General features: G+C 38.2%; 1 non-coding gene across 1 annotated transcript; it reads left to right on the forward strand.

The window, feature by feature from the left end:
- The first annotated feature begins 13,073 nt into the window (after positions 1-13,073).
- Positions 13,074-13,180, forward strand: LOC131143634 (small nucleolar RNA R71). The gene has a single exon (XR_009133618.1). It is a non-coding gene; the product is annotated as a small nucleolar RNA R71 (small nucleolar RNA).
- The last annotated feature ends 859 nt before the right edge of the window (positions 13,181-14,039 follow it).

A 14,039-nucleotide genomic window follows, 5' to 3' on the forward strand; every position in this document is an offset into this window, starting at 1 on the left:
TATGGGGAGAGACGATCGATGGGACGAACCCCGAGTTTCGGGTTGGAGGCTCTGGAGAGGATTGCTGACGGATGTCGCGGTGAGGGCGTATGAGAGTCGACGGAGTGAGGGAACACACGGCGACTGAACGATTAACTTCCCTGGAACGTATCCTTAGTTTGCGTCCGCCAGATGCCCAAGATCCTCGTCTGTGAGGATTATTTTCTGTAAGTTGACTGATTATGTCCTAGCACTTTATGCCGCCGACTCGAACGTGGTGCTACTGCCGTCACGCAGACGACGGCAAGACTAACGAAGGTACCTTTGCCCTCGCACGAGCCTTATCATCGGCTAGGTGTATGTTCTTACCCACGAATTTGACCAATTTCTATGGATATAACAGGTTATTTCGAATGGACCCCTACGATGCTACCTTCTGCATCCTCAAGCCTCCTGTTCTTCTTTTTTCTTGAGCACCGCTACTAAACCTCTAAGCTTCACTCCTGTTGATATGTAGCCTTTACCCAGTCTAGAATTGATCCTCTTACATTTTTTGCTTGTTGGCTAGAGCTTTTCAGGCCCGGTCATTGGCAGATGCGTGCGGGCTTCTGATACGAGATTTCTATGTCCAATTCCCCTCCCTTTCATGGATTCTTTGATGCCCATGGATATGACTTCCTGTAGGGAGCGCGGAGTGAAGGGCGTGTTCGATAGAGATTTCGCGAGCGATCGGCTGGAGATACGTAGAGAGTTTGGTCTCACCTTTAGGTGAAGCGTCCCTTCCTTGACTATGGAGTACTTTCCTTGGGATCTTTGTGTTCCCCGGACGTGACGATTCGGATAGGCTGGGAAGATAATACCTATGTCGGTCTCTCCTACCGGAAGCCTAGAAGTTTCCAATGACCTGTTAGAGTTGAGAGACGCGATGATGAGTGTGTCCCTCTGACCTTCCTTTTCCTCATCTTTCTGTGTGCATGAAGTCATGGTCGCACGACTCGTATCTATTTCACGAGGATTCGAGAGCATCTTTATAGACTTTAGCATTACCGTCCACAGGCCCCCGAGGCTGCACTTTGCGAAGCTCCCCCGTTTTGATAGCGAGGTCGTGCCCAGGGCGAGAATTGCAGCCGCCGAGTTCAAGATTTCTCCGTAGCCCTTATGGCTCTCTAGCGTTCTTCTTCCTCTGACTTGTCCTTTCTATTCGACCCCCTTTTTGCCTCTGGAGACACGCCACTTGCATATAGTTTGTCTCGATTCGGGGAGGTAAGCATCGTGCTGACCCGTAGTTGTGCAAGTCGATATTTTTGGAGAAGATTTTCGTTGCTGGGATAAGATCTGAGAAGTCGCTGGGATGTTTGATGTAGAGCATAACTCTTGAGAGGATAGTCATTGTGATCTGTCCTACATTTGATGAAGTAAGTACAGTGAGTTTTTTATGACACCTAGCCCGGTCGATCACAGTATAGGACTGTCCTGTAGAGCGTGGTTTCATCCGGGAATCACTTCACCCAACCTCTCCGAGTCCGCGAGCGTTAGCGGCACCCAAACTTAAGAGCCCCCTACGTTCCCGTCGCGCTTGATACGGACGGTGTTGAGCAGTGGGTCTCGTGCTCGACTTGATACCTGTTGAGATTTCGGAACCCCTTCCTGACGGGCGGAATCTACTCCGATTGTTTGCATCTGATCGCTTTTCAATGTGTGGGGAGATTGAGACTAATTTGTTGAACGGTACCCACTTAGGCGAGACTCCTGTAGAGGACTGCACTGAATCCGTGCGAGAGTGGCAATAATGTGATTATCTTTTTCTTCTCGAGACCCGATCGATGAGAGGTGAGCCGAGCTATACCATTCTCCTCCTTACCTAGGCTCTGCAGACGAGTGGAAAACAGATCCGCTCTACTATAGAGCTTCGGGTGGCACCAGCCTTTCGAGATCTCACTTTATGCTACTTGTTGTAAGTGATTATGGGAGACTCCAAGAAGCGGTCCCCCCAAAGCTGTCCTTGAGGAAAGCGTGATGCTGGTTCGCTTTTTTCTCGGATGGTCTGTCGTCGACAGAGAACCCCGTGACTTTACCTCCCAGGAACGAAGAATCCGGCTAGGGCCGGAGACCCCAGCTTGCATGCCCTGTCGGACCGATTACTTGCGGCCTGAGGGAGTTTCCGAATGTGATTTGCCGATGTACTGACTTCGATGGAGGGAGGCGTATCATGACCTTTTTTCGATGCCTGACTCGACAGATTGAAATTACCTTCGGCTTGGATCTTCAATTGCTTGGAGCAGGAGCTCATCCGTCTGCGTGCTGCGGATGTATGTGATTCCCGTGATTTGGGAGGAGGTAACATTGGGGACGCATGTGGGTCGTACGAGACAAAACGCGGCTTATGATTATGGACGGATTGACGGGGGGTCGGCATGTAGAGAGTGAGCCTTCCTAGAGAGCCCTTCTGAGGGATACTTGTTTATTCTGTTATTTTGAGCTGTGGAAGGATTGAGGTCTCCGAGCCTGAGTTCGAGAGGGATAGGCTCCGGAATGGTGTGGGTGTCCTCCAGGTATATGATTGGAACCATGTTGGGATTGGGGTTGGATTATGCAGCCCTGTGAGAATTGGCTGTCGGAGGAGCGAATTACTTAGAAGCAACGAGAAGCAGTGACCGCGTCTTTGACACTGTCTCCGGTACTATCTACTAATTTGAAACTAGTTATGTCTCGAGATTGTGCCTCGGGCAATCGTTCTCGGTTGTATGGCAATAACCGCTCCCTCTATACGATTGTCGAGGTCCGGACGAGAGGGGTAAAACCAGCCTGGAGGATTGATTCTTATTGGATGGTCGCCGTCGGGGTGATCATGATCGATATGACTGAGTGTGGCCAGCTGATTGCGAAGGTGTATGATAGAAGGATGCCTGCTGTGAGAGGAGGATGTGGGAGTCTGAGAGAGAGAGAGACGGCGGTAGAGAGAGGCGCCTGAGAGAAGAGGAACCGAGGGGGGAGGGGGAATGAGAGGAGACGAGAGAGAGAGGGACACACATGTTTGTTATCATGGTTCGGCCAAACCAGCCTACGTCCCCGTCTGGCATACCCCCCAAGGATTTCACTAAACTTGCTCACTTAAACAGGTGGAGCATAAGCCATTTACATCATCTCCTTATGGAGCAAGGAAAAACCCTAGTTCAATTTTTGAGCTGAACCAAACTGGTCTCACTTACGGGGCTAAGACTCCCCAGTTCAATTCCGGGCCGAACCCAACTGGTCTCACTTACGGGGCTGAGACTCCTTAGTTCAATTCCGGACTGAACCCAACCAATACAATAAAAATTATTTTTGTACATATAATATGCTTCTGAAAATACAAGCAAAGATACGCTTAAACTCTAACAAATGCACTCGCCAATGATATGAAATATGCGTAGTGGCATAAAGAAGCTTATCTAAATAATTAAAGCATAAATAAAACATATGAAAATATCAAAATGATTATTATGTTCTCCAACATAGATTTTTATTAATTAAAATGTTTGGAGAATTTGAAGTTTAAGCTCAAGAAAAATATTTGTGCGATAAAGGATTTCTTCCAAAAATGTTTATCAAGAAAATTAACCGGAAAAAATCTTAAGGCTACTCTCAAAAAATGATTTTAATAAATGAAGATGCAAATGAGAGTAAATGTAAATGAATATAAAATAAATGACCAAAATAAATATGCTCTCCTTCAAAATAAATTTTGAAATAAATAAACAAAAAGAGAGTGGAAGAGATTTGATTAAAAAATATGGCCCAAAGAAATTATTTTATCAATAAAAATTGGTTTGGGGGAACTTTGATTAACAAAGGGTTTAGAAATAATTTGGAGTTAATCAAAGTTGCTAATCTGGAATTTTGAGGGGGTATTTATAGATTTTTCAAAAATTATGACAGTTAGGGACACGCTTAGTATTTTGGAAAAGTTTAATTAAAAGTTAAGGACTTTTTAGCGCTTTCAAAAAATTCCATCCCGAGAGTTTCGGCCAACCATATGAAAGGTTCAGTCGAGCATATTGACAAGCTCGGTTGACCATAGAATTTTTGAACCGAGGTTTTGGTCGACTATATTAAGGCGATTTTGAACCCTCCGAGGTTCGGCTAACCAGGGCATGTTCAGTTGACCAAATTTTAAAGTTCGGTCGAGCAGGTCATTTTTCAACTAAGAGTTTGGTCAACTAAAGCATTGGGAATGACCCACGTGCCAGTTCGGTCGACCGTGCGGTGCAAGGTCATTTTAAAAGTGGTTGACTGAATAGTCAACTGTTGACCCTGGAAGGTTCAGTTGACCGAAAGTCTTTGTAGGTTCAAGCCCGGTCGACCGAGCATATTAAAATTGGGCATTTAGGTCTAGATTTTTATTCAAAGTCACCATTGTTCACATAATTATAACTTCTAAGTTATAGGGGACTTTTCATGTGATATTTTGGGACCTAAATTCAATCTATTGTCTTTGAGAGTTAACCCCAAAAATCCGACATCGGTCAACCCTCTAAAGTCACTTTACAATCCTATGTCTCCCTATGGACAATCTATGATCCTCTCTGAGTAAATAACCATATCATGCAAATGCATGCATTATTATAGACTAAATAATAAAAATAAATACAATTATAATAAGAAATAAATGTCTTCTTCGTATTTTTGCTCTTATGACTTCATGGATGCGCTTGATCGTATAGGCTTTAAGTCCTGCAAGCTTCCATCATCGTTTCTTTATGTGTGTGTAGAATAGTAAACTTATTCAAGCACTTAAAAATACACATAAGAAATTGGTGCTTTGATAGCATCAAAACAGGGATCGAACTCAAAAAGTCACAATATCTCCCTTTTTGACAATGACAAACACCTAAGAGCAAAATGGGTACAACTTGAAAAGGCGCCTCCTAAGAATATGCATAATGTAAAAATAACAATAATAGTTCAAGCATATTCATGGAAGAAGACGTAACAAATAAAATTATGCATTTAATTTTGCATTAAAGTGCATGCTCATATATTTGCCCCTAAAGATTTTCTCTTTCAATCATTATCATTTTTCTCAAAAACATTCTCCCCCTTTTGGCATCAGCAAAAAGGGCTACACTAAGTACAAAATATTTTAAGTATTTAAAACATACTGAGCAAAGAGAACTCCCCCCTTTTTTGAAAAATACGCTCCCTTTTTTTTTGTTGGCATTTATTTTTCATAAAACAATAATTGGTTATCTAACAAATTAAAGGCACATGAAAAACAAGACTAAACTAGGATTATCAACTAACCATGGCAATTTAAACATTTTATAAGATATGTGAAAGATTTGAGTCCAACATGCACCTCACATGATAGAAAATGTAGGTTTGAGCATAAAAGCAGTCTAACTAGTTCATATGCATTTTATGAACAATCAATGAACCAATTATGCAATGCAACACCCTTAAGAAAATTTCATGACATAAAAGTTTTAAGACATGATAACACAAGTAATGAAACATTAAGCATACAAGCAAGAAACAAGATATATTCCATGAAAGTTCATTTCTTGCAATTGAAATATGTATGTATATATATCTCCTTATGATTTTTGATAAGTCATGGGGCCAATGCTTGCTAAAAAAGAAACTTTAATATAAAGTTCAAGAAAGTAATATTTTTCTGGTTTGGCATTTAAAGGCATTCCAAGGTACTACCAGAGAAACAACCATATGGATCCTAAAAGTATTATAATAATTTTAAAGCAAGGATCACATGGTAGAACAAAATATTTTCAAAAAAAAAAAATTCAATATAAACATCACATTTAAGCACATGCCACAATAAATTGAAAACAAATCTAAGCCTACAATGTTGGTGAGCATAACAAGGTAGAAAATCATTTTTAGATGCTCCCCCTATCAATTTGACTACATGCTTAGATACTGTTAGCTACTTATACTAATATTAATTATGAGAATTCATTAAGTGTTTAACACGGCACAAGTATTGGAACAATCAGACTCAAAAAGTAAAAACAATAATAGTATGAGTCCATGGAGCTTGTGAGTTATAATCATTTTCTTAAGGATGGGGCTTATGCTCCCCGATAGAGTCTCAAGCATACATAAGTACATTAACGTTCAAGGATGGATTTCATTTAAGCGCACTCAACACATGTTCATCCTTCTAAATATTGCCTAACATGCCAAAGATTATAGGCATTAAGCTCTTATTTATTTTTCCTAAAAGTGAGGCTTAAGCTCCCCTATATATTTGCATGCACACTTACTTGAATTAAACTCAAGGATGATGTTCATTTAAGTGCATTTCTCATATGTTCATCCTTTCAAAAAATTTCAGCATGCAGCAAATGATAGTCATTTAGCACATATGCATGACAAATTGCATTTCAATTTTAAGGCATGATAGCTTGTTAAGGCTGTACTTGGAAGTAATGCAATAGGGGTTCAAAAAGGATGACATAACTCAAAATACAATGAGTGTGTGCAAAATGACAAGCTCCCCCTAAGTCATGCAATTGCTCATAGTTACGTGGACTTTGAATATTATAACATGATTGATCATTTGGGTCCTTCATGAAGTTCATATCCCAAGGTTAGGATCAGATGGTGTCCATGAACTAAGTTTCCCCTAGGTCCATAAAATGTGTACATGTTTTCAGTTCAGTGAAAACCAATAGGATTTAACATGTACCAATCTATTTAATTATCTAGCAGCCTAGGAAATGACATGAAGATTGTGCATATTTTTTTGTTAAGCACATACCATTTATAATTCAACATGCACCAACTAACTAATTTATTATTTTGCATGCATTATAAAAATAATCATAAAGTTCATCTAGCATGCATTTTATCATCATTTATTCTAGTACATGGCTTCATTTTTAGAAAAAGTTCTACAGAAATTTCGGCAGCATGTCGTTTGTAAATTGAACATTTTCCCATTTTTTCATGTACCAAAAACCTAATAAATTCACGCAAACAATTCAAAAATAATCTGCATCATGCAAAAATCATTCAATTTGAGCATGCAAGAACCTATATCCATTACCAGCATGCAATTCACATCACTGCATCCGCCATGCAGGAGGCATTCAATATAGGCATGCATTCAGTAGTTCAATCGATATATTAAATAAAATATAAACTATCCATACAAAGATATAATCATTTTGCAAACAATGGACATTAGCATTCAGCTCAAACAAATCATCCAATAAACAAAACAAGATAAGCATAACATAATATACTGCTTATCGGATGAATTTTAAAAAAGAAGGCTGCTCCCCCTCAATTATGCAGCCAATTTGAAGATTATTAAACTGTTAAGCTTCCAAATGAGTTTAGGGTAAAATAATATGTAGTACTAGAATAATTCCCTAAAGCTCAATTTTATGTGTTGGACAAAGATATGCTATATTTAATATATTCATACTAAAGCATATATAGCATTAAAAATTCAGCAAATAAATATAATTTTGTCCAGTAAACAGGGGATAACAATTATATTCATATGTTACTCAATCATAATGATATGTCTATGTATAAAGCTTTGATTGGATATGATCATCAAAACTCACATATTGACTACAATTTCCTAAGGTTCTTTAGTATAACAATAAAGTATACTAAAATATAATCTTTTAAGCAAGGAACTCTATTTAATCATTTAAAGCATTTTGATTCCTTATATATATCCTAAAATCTTATGAGTATTAACAAAATTTTCTTCTTAAGTGCACCTCATAAGATGCCACGTTATAATCACAGAATTATCATATGATTCAAGCACCAAATAACGTAGAAGGAGGAAGACATACCTTTCCAGTTTTCTCCTTCTTAATCCATTAAGCTCATAGTGGCTTTCACCTCTCTCTCAATTTTTCTATGTTTTTCAGATATTCCCAAAAACCTTAGCACTACAACAAAACATGAAATTTTCAATAACATTAGTAACTAAAGCTAAGAAAAAGTATGTATGAAACAAAAATGATATGCATTAAAACACATTTCGTGCAAATCCAATTCATTTTCAAAATTTGGGAAACATTTCATTTTAAAAATCATTTTCAATGGGATATTGTTGACCTTGTAGGTCATATCCCGGTTTGATTATGACAAATGCTTTGGTATTTAATGCTTGATGAGTTTGTGTGCAGGTTCAATTGTAAGTATCATATGATGTACATGGAATTGAAAGAAAATGAAGACCCAAAGTGTTTATTGTTGTAATTTTTATTTCACTTTATTTTTGCTCTATAATATTAATGGTCTGTAATAATTAATGCATTTCATGCATGATAAGAAAGATAAGTTCAAAGACCATAGACTCACCTTAGGTCCCCAAACACCTCATAACAAGTCCCCCATAACTTAAAAGTTATACCTATGTGAACAGGGGTGACCTCTAATACAAAATCAAGACCTAAAAAGAACATTGAAAGGGCCTCGGTCGACCAAACCAGCCTAGTCATAATGTGCTAGTCGACCGAAGCACTGTTCACAGAGGAACTTAAGCATTGGTCGATTGAACATATATAGTATAAAAGATTTGGTCGACCAAACCATATGGAAGTCAACAATTTGACTTCATACAGTAGACTGACCATTTTTGAACTGGCACTGCCCGGTCGATCAAATTGGCACGTGGCTGATTCCCAACATTTTGGTTGACCGAACCTCTCAATTTGGTCAAACGAACTTGGCCTAGTCGACCGAACCTCGAAGGGCTCAAAATCGCCTCAAATATGGTCGATCGAAACCTCAATTCAAAAATGCCCCGGTCGACCAAATTTAGTAATATGGTCGACCGAACCTTAACTATGGTTGACTAAAACTCTCGGGCTACTTGATTTTAACCAAGGTTAAAACGTGGTTATTTTTTATAAACCCTACTTAAAATTTCTCAAAAATACGGGATGGGTCCCGAACGGTTATATTTTTTTGGGTGTCTATATATACCCCCTCATTTTCTTTGATTAGTATTAGATTAGAAAACATCATTAGCAATATTCTCTATAAAATTCCAAAACCCTATTTTTCACATTCAAGCTCACCACTTCCATTCTTACTCATCCTTCTTGCAAAAATCGTTTAGTAAGAGTGTTTTAGGGATTATATTATAAAGCTTACACTCTCATTTATTGTGTTTGATTGAGATTGATTTTATTTGAGAGTAAGCTTTGAGTTTTTATTTGAGACTTTGTTAATAAGTTTTCCTTGGGAAAACTCTTTCGAGCTTGTGAGTTTTGCATTATGATTGCAATACTCAATAGCTTGTATTGGTTTTGTTTGTGAAATAATTTTTACAACTGGATTTCAAATATCTCTTGTGGCTGATCTTGAGAAAAATATTTTTGAGATATTTGCATGTGTGCTTAAGATCTTTGTTACTACACTTTGTGATTGATATTATTATCTAGACACAAAGATCCTAACACATGCACTCTCATATTCTGATTGTTATACTTGCATTATTTTGAGAGTATACATTTAAACTACATTGAGCTTAACATATCCTATTATACTGTAGTGTGTTGATTATACTGGTACAAATCTTCTTATTGAAGAAGCACATATTTTGTACACGAAAGTTGTATTGATTACTTGTTGTATTCTAAGCGTGGCCTGAGGGGGCGTTAATCCAGTCCGAAAGGATTGGTTGTAAAGGTTGAGGTCAGCCTTGTGTTAATTTGACCTGTTTGTATTTCGGTGCCACTCCACCCATGAAGTAAGCCTTAGTAGAATCTTTGTGCTTGTGAATCAAGGCAGGGATGTAGGCACATTTGCCGAACCTCGTTAACACATCTGGTGTCCTACTTGCTTTGCTGTGCATGCTTGAGTAATTTACTTCTGAAATTGAATTTTAGCTGAATATATTGATTTATTTTATATCTGCACTAGATTGACCCTAGGGTTGAGTAATACTGCTGCTTGATATAATACCTAGAGGTGAAAACTTTAAAATACCAATTCAACCTCCCCTCTTGGGATTATAGTAAAGCTAACAATTGGTATTAGAGCCTAGTGTCTTAGACTTGATCGTTAATTTGCATAAAGATCTAGATGGCTCTTAACACTGTAACCCCTTTCCCTGAAGGACCCTCTTCCACACATCCTCCTATTTTGAGTGGTGTCAATTACACCTTCTGGAAACAAAGGATGCATATTTATCTTTAGAATATTGACTGGAAGGTGTGGAGAGTTGTCTCTAAGGGAAACTATGTTCCCATGAAAAATGAAGGTTAAATTAGAATTCCTAAGACTGAGGATGATTATACTGATGAGGCTATTAGTATAAATGCTACTTCCAGGAATAATCTCTATTGTGGACTTGATTAATGAATTTAACGGAGTTATGGCATGCTTTTCCGCTGAGGAGATATGGGATAATTTAGAGGTCACCTATGAGGGTACTAGAGATGTGAAGGATAGTAGGATAAATATGTTAACCAGTAAGTATAAAGCATTTAGAATGAATACCGGTGAATCCATTCAGAGCATGTACACTCACTTCACACAATCATAAGGCTATGTCACTTGATGAACTGATAGGTTCATTTATCACCTATGAGTTAGCTATTAATGAGAGACTAAATTAGCACAATAGAATGAGAAAAGTGACTGCATTAAAAACGTCTACTAATACATCTAGTGAGTACAGTGAACCTGAATCTAGAGATGACATGACTATGCTTACTTACCCAGTGTGTACTCCTAGGTTATATGCAGGTATATGAAGGGCATAAGTAGCGTCACGCATGGCCTAATCATCCATATTCACACATTTTTTTTTTCAATGTTATTAAAAAATGAGAAAGATTGAAGAAAAGAAAGAAACTTCCCTGACTTGTTGGTGAATCCGTAGAGGAATTAAGTTTTCAGCTCTGTACTCGTTCCAAATAAACCTGCATCAAAAATCTAATTTATTCAAAAGTGCATAGATAAATTAATAAAGTAATAAAGATAAAAGAAATAAACAAAGGAAAACCTCCTTGGGTAGCCTCCCATAAGTGCTTGTTTTAACGTCTCCAGCCAGACGTTTCAGCCTTCATCAATGAGGATCTCCAAAAGGAATAAATGCACAGTTCCTCTCCATTTGTTCTTTATAATAGTGCTTCAATCTCTGACCATTAACTCTGAATATATTCCCTGGGAAGAGTCTTAATCTTGAGTGGAATAGTAGAACCTGTTGTCCTAGAGCAAAATCACGCCTGATAATATGTTTTTCATGCCACTTCTTCGTCTGCTCTTTGTAGATTTTTGCATTTTCATACGCATCACCCGAGAATGCATAGCGAAGAAGCTTAAGGAATTGTTTCAACTTTAGAGATATAGGTTGCTGCATCTTTTCTTTAGAGATTACAGAATCCGTCTTTGCTACCATAGGTTCTAGCCTCCCCATACGCTGCTGTGTTGTAATTTTCCACAAGGATCGTTCTAGGTGATCAGCTTGTACATCTTTTTGAAAGACTTTTTCTACACCTTGCTGAATGACATCTACTCGAAAACAAGTGCTTGGATCTTTTGAGAATCTCATGTCTTGGTAGATGTTGAAGATAACCTCTTCCTTATCCACTCTCAGTGTTAACTCACCCTTTTGAACATCAATTAAAGCCCTTCCAGTGGCCAAGAATGGTCGGCCAAGAATTAGCAGGACTTCTTGGTCTTCCTCCATATCTAACACCACAAAATCAGCAGGAAAAATAAATTTATCCACTTTTACCAATACATCTTCTATGATTCCATGTGGATACTTGATGGATCGGTCTGCTAGTTGCAACGAAATGGTTGTTTGTTTCATATCTCCAAGTCCCAATTTCCTGCAAACAGAATGTGGCATAAGATTAATACTAGCACCAAGATCACATAAAACTTTATCAAAAAATAAATTTCCAATAGTGCAAGGCAAAGTAAAACTCCCTGGATCTTTTAATTTTTGAGGCAATTTCTTTTGAAGAATAGCACTACACTCCTCGGTAAGCTTCATTGTTTCGAACTCCTCCAACCTTCTTTTCTTTGAAATGATCTCCTTCAGGAATTTGACATAGTTTGGTGTTTGTTCCAAGGCATCTGCAAAAGGAATATTTATGTGAATTTTCTTAAAAATATCCAAAAATTTAGAAAATTGCTTATCTAATTTTTGCTTTTGAAAGCGTTGAGGATAAGGAAGTGGAGTAGAGAGAATAGGAGGATTGTCAGGAAATGAAATTGCTGGAAGCGTGTCCGTCTCTCTTGGTGTGTCATCCACAATCTCCTCTTCTTCTCCTTTATTCTTGCTTCGGCTATTCTTTTCAGGTGTAGGTGTGGACATGGTTTCCTTTGCTGGTGATTTCTCAATTTCTCTTCCACTCCTAAGTGTGATGACATTGCATTGTTCCTTAGGATTCACTTCTGTGTTGCTAGGAAAAGTTCCTCTCTGTTGGGTATTTATAGTCGTGGCTAGTTGCCCAATTTGCATTTCAAGGTTCTTCATAGTGGCTCCCATATTGTTGCAATGAGTCTCAATGTTGTCTAGTCGTGCATCTGTCTTTCTAAACCTTGCTTTTGTCTCCTCAACAAAAGATATCATGGCATCCTCAAGTGACATCTTCTTCTCACCTTGATGACTCTCAAATCCTGCAGGAGGTTGCAGCACATTCCTTGTATTTCCATAAGACAAATTCTCATGATTTCGAAGCCCTGAATGGTAATATTATGGCAAAGGATCACCACGATAATTATAGTTCTGATTATTGATGTATTGAACCTGTTCTTGACTCGCTCCAATACTTGAATCTGTCCTACTTGTAGTTGCCACATATTCTGCACCTTGTGGTATCCTCTGGGTTGTCAAAGCTGAAATCTGATGGGATAGAGAAGCGACTTGAGCTGAAAGTGCAGCAAATGGCTCCAATTCATGAATTCCAGTAACTTTCTTAGCCATAGTTCTTTCAGTTGGCCATTGATAGTTATTTAAGGCCATTTCTTCCAAAAGAGCAGTAGCACCCTCAGGTGTCTTTGACATCAAAGTTCCCCCAGATGTAGCATCAACTAAAGTCCGCGTTTGCCCATTTAACCCATTATAGAACATCTGAATTTGCAACCAATCCGGAAATCCATGTTGTGGGCAGCGTCGAATCAAATCTTTATACCTTTCCCATGCTTCATAGAGTGATTCAAAATCATGCTGCTTGAATCAACCAATCTCACTCCTGAGTTGAGCTGTTTTTGCAGGTGGAAAGAATTTAGCTAGAAATTTTTCTGCCATGTCCTGCCAACTTGTAATACTCCCAGGTCGTAGCGACTGTAGCCAACCTCTTGCTTTGTTCCTTAAAGAGAAAGGGAATAATCTCAGTCTAATGGTGTCTTCAGTAACACCATTGATCTTCATAGTATCACAAATCTCCAAAAACATCGCCAGATGGATATTGGGATCATCAAGTGGCGATCCACTGAATTGGGCCTGCTGCACCATGCTGATTAATGCGGGTTTGAGCTCAAAATTGTTGGCATTAATGAGCTGGCGTCTGATACCTGAATAATTCTCATTCACAACTGGTTGCACATAATCCTTCAAGGCGCGTGGCTACGCATTATCTTGTCCATTCTCCATGGCTAATACCCTCTTTTTCCTTAGTGCTCTGAGCGTTCTTTCAATCTTCGGATCAAAAGGAATAATGTCACGTGTTCTAGCCCTGCGCATCCAACATAAAAAAAAAAAACACCAGAAATACAAGAAAATAGTAATAAAATAAAACAAATAAAATAAATAAATAAAAATATAAAAAAAGAATTCTAAATTAAAACCAAGATTACTTTGTATCGATATTGGAAAAAATAAGATAAACTCAATCCCTGGCAACAGCGCCAAAAACTTGACCGGTGCAAACTGCAAGTACACAGTATTGTAGTTTTATAATATAATGATATGTAAAGTATCATCCTCAGGGATTGATGTCTTAATTTTACCAAGTATCGAAATTTTACTAACCTTGATTTCATTTAGAAAAAATAATAATTTTAGACTGCAAAATTTAAACAAAGCTACTTTAAATAAACTATTCAGGAGAATTTAAAAC

This window comes from Malania oleifera, chromosome 11, assembly GCF_029873635.1.
Source record: "Malania oleifera isolate guangnan ecotype guangnan chromosome 11, ASM2987363v1, whole genome shotgun sequence".
In the NCBI taxonomy this organism is placed as follows: Eukaryota; Viridiplantae; Streptophyta; class Magnoliopsida; order Santalales; family Ximeniaceae; genus Malania; species Malania oleifera.